Below are 3,383 nucleotides of genomic sequence, written 5' to 3'. Positions count from 1 at the left end.
GAGAGGAAGCTCCCACTCACTTGCTTTAAGTGTGGCTCTGAAGGACACTTGGCCAAGGTGGCCTACATCAGGTCCTCGTGGCAGACAGGACTGACAGGCCCCAGCTCCCAGCTGGAAACAAAGGAGGAAGCTTCAACGATTTAGATCCTCCCAGAAGACCTGTGGGTGAGCATTAACATTACTGGTAAGTATATTCATTTTCTCCTGGAATATTATTCTTAATTGGTGTGTGTGTGTGTGTGTGTGTGTGTGTGTGTGTGTGTGTGTGTAGTGCTGAGTTGTAACTGACACATACCACCTGACTCTCTAGTGAGTTCTCAGAGGCAGTAAATCACTTGTCTTTATATAAAACTAAGTAACACTTGCCTATAGTTTTTTAATCCAGTCATTTTCTGATTGACATTTGAACTGTTTACATGTTCTTGCTAATGTGAATTTTGTTTATATGAACACTGGTTTGAAATCTTAGTTTGCATCTCTGAATGTAGAACTGAGATATAAATGTCTCTTGGTTTTACATTCGCACATGGAATATTAAGCAACACTTAGGAGCAACAATTTTGAACAATACTATGTAACATATGGAGAAGCAACTATGTCAGTCTAAAGACTATGGTGTGTCTGATCCAACCCATGGTCTTCATAAGTACTTGCTCTGCATCAGAGAGGTGGACAATGACTAATGATGACAAAAGAATAATGATGCCTTTGAGTTGTGGCGCTGAAGGAGTCTTAAACATACCATGGACAACCAAGAAAACAAATAGTCTGTCTTGGAGATGGTGAAACCAAGTTTCTCCTTCAAGGCTAGGATTTTGAAGCTCCATCTTACATACTTTGGGCATGTGGCCAGGATAGATCTATTCCTTGAGAAGGACATCATGATTGGATGAGTGGAAGGACATTACTATTGAGAGAAATAACTCAGGTGGATAAGAACAAATATTGTACAAGATCATTTATGTAAAAACAGAGATTACTGGTGAGATGTGCATATAGTGAGGGGAATAGTTATAGGGGGACGGTTGGGGGATTGAGTATGGGGAGAGGAGGAAATAATGGGGTGACAGAGTTTGGTGGGTGGATAGAGGGAATAAAAAAACAACAACAATGGACATGAATGAAACAATAAAAGCAAAACAAAACAAACAAAAATTGCCCAGAAAACTTGCTTACAACGAAAGGATCTTGTTGTCTTATATGACAGACTTTGAAGGAAAAGGTTCAGTGCTCAGAGGAAGAACATTAGTCATCATATCTTTTGAAGAGGCAGTAATAGTTGAGATTAGTCTGAGGAAAGCAAGAGTTGCTTAGTTCAGAGTGGATGTGTATCACATTTCAAGCAAAGTTCACAAAACATGCAAAGTCTTGAATGTAAGAATTTAATTCATATGATGAAAGTATACATCAAAATATATTTACTAAATGTGCAGGCCACAGAATTCGTGCTTCAAATATCTTATCAGAGGGACCAAAAAGTAATGTAGAAGAGATGGAACAGATACTCAGTGGAAGAAAATAGAAGACAAAAACATCAATGAGAAGTTATTAGAAGGGAAAAAAAAAAAAATCCCCAACCCAAACCACAAGCAAACAATCAAAATAACAAAGAAGACAGAAGAAAAATGAATGAAACTCAAGAATTATGTAAGGTGTTATCAAATGAAACAATATTAATGTGGTTGTTTTCCATAACTGAAGTGGGGAGGAAACAAAACACTGAGATAATTATCAAAGAGATACTAGAAGAAAACTTTCAAAGTATGAAAAATGAGCAACTACATGTTCTAGAAGTTTAGCAAACACCAAACAGATTAGATTCCAAGGAAAAGTATCAAGACAAATCATAGTTAAAGTGTTCAAAGATGAGGATAGAATACTAAAAAGTATCATGAAAACAAGCAAAGTTACTCACAAAGGAAAACTAATTAGATTAAACTATAACTTCTCAACAGAGACCATGTCAACAAGAAGACAATGATGGGATGGTGTACACAGAAGGCTAAAAGAAAACAATTATCAGTAAAGGATTCTGTACCAAGCAAAGCTGTCCATCAAATATGAAGAAATTAAGTCATTTTAAGAAAAGCAGCAATTTAAGGAATTCATTGGGGGGTGGAGTGGATAAGGCCAACTTTACAAAAAAAATATATTAAAGGGAGTTCTTCTCACAGAGACAGCAAAAAAAAGTGTATGGCCCAAATGCCCATCAACAAATGAATAGGTTGAAACAAAATACTATGTTACATTCATGCAATAGAATACTATACAGCACAAAGCACCAACAATTTAGTAAAATTATAAATATCACAGGAGAGTCTAGAGAGCATTAGGTATAAAGTCATATACTAGGTAATATCAATATTGTGAAAACAGGAGGACAATGAGCAGGGTATGTATAAATGTTCATAAGAGAAGGGGAAACGAAGAAGGAAACAGAAGAAGTGGAAGGGAGAAATCACTTACATAGCATAGGTTAGGAGTCTAAGGGAGGTGAAGGAACAGGATATATTAAATGGAGACATGAAAGGACAGGGTAATAATGTTTTTGTTGTTGTTGCTGATTGCCATCGAGTCGAATGTTACTCATACAACTCTATGAATAAAAGACCTAATGTCTTCCCAAAACTCTTGTCATTTCACCAAGTTCATAGAATTTCCAGAGGCATGTGGTTTAGGTCATGGATGCCACTCCTGCTTCCAAAACTTTTTTTACAACTGGGAGCTCCACCAAACACTGTCCACATTGGGAAGAGTGATAATAGGCATAGATAATGGTTTTTAATTCTATAAAGTACAAAATATATGAATGATTATATAAAACACCATGTTCATAAATAAAGAAAATATAAATGAATGATTCTATCAAACACAACGTCAATGAATATATAAATGATTTTATGCAGACAATAAAAATAGATTTTAAAAAGTAGACAAAAGAAATAGGGAATTCTAAAAAACAAAATAAAACAAACAAACAAGAAAACAAACCACAACCCAAACATTAAAATATCACCAAATATACAGCTGTCCCACCCCTGACCACTTTACTATGCAACCCTTATTCTGGACTCTTGTCATGCCAATAATACCTAATCATATATTCCTTTTATACAGTCTCTCCCTCGTCTGTGTTAATGTTGTGTATATTATTTATCCCCTCTTTTCTTAGTTTCTCCCCAACCCCTATATCAGTCCTGTTCTATAAGAGTGGCATTATGCAAGGGAGAAACAAAGAGTAACCTATAAGGGAGAACAGATAAGATTAAGTGCCGATTTCTCAGCAGAAACCATGCAGGCAAGAAGAGAATGGAAGGACATATATCAAACACTCAAAGAATACAACTGTCAACCAAGAATACTGTACCCAGCAAAATTATCCA

Source organism: Elephantulus edwardii, unplaced genomic scaffold, assembly GCF_000299155.1.
Source record: "Elephantulus edwardii isolate Elephantulus edwardi_28Jun2011 unplaced genomic scaffold, EleEdw1.0 scaffold00301, whole genome shotgun sequence".
In the NCBI taxonomy this organism is placed as follows: domain Eukaryota; kingdom Metazoa; phylum Chordata; class Mammalia; order Macroscelidea; family Macroscelididae; genus Elephantulus; species Elephantulus edwardii.
This window is presented reverse-complemented; position numbering follows the sequence as displayed.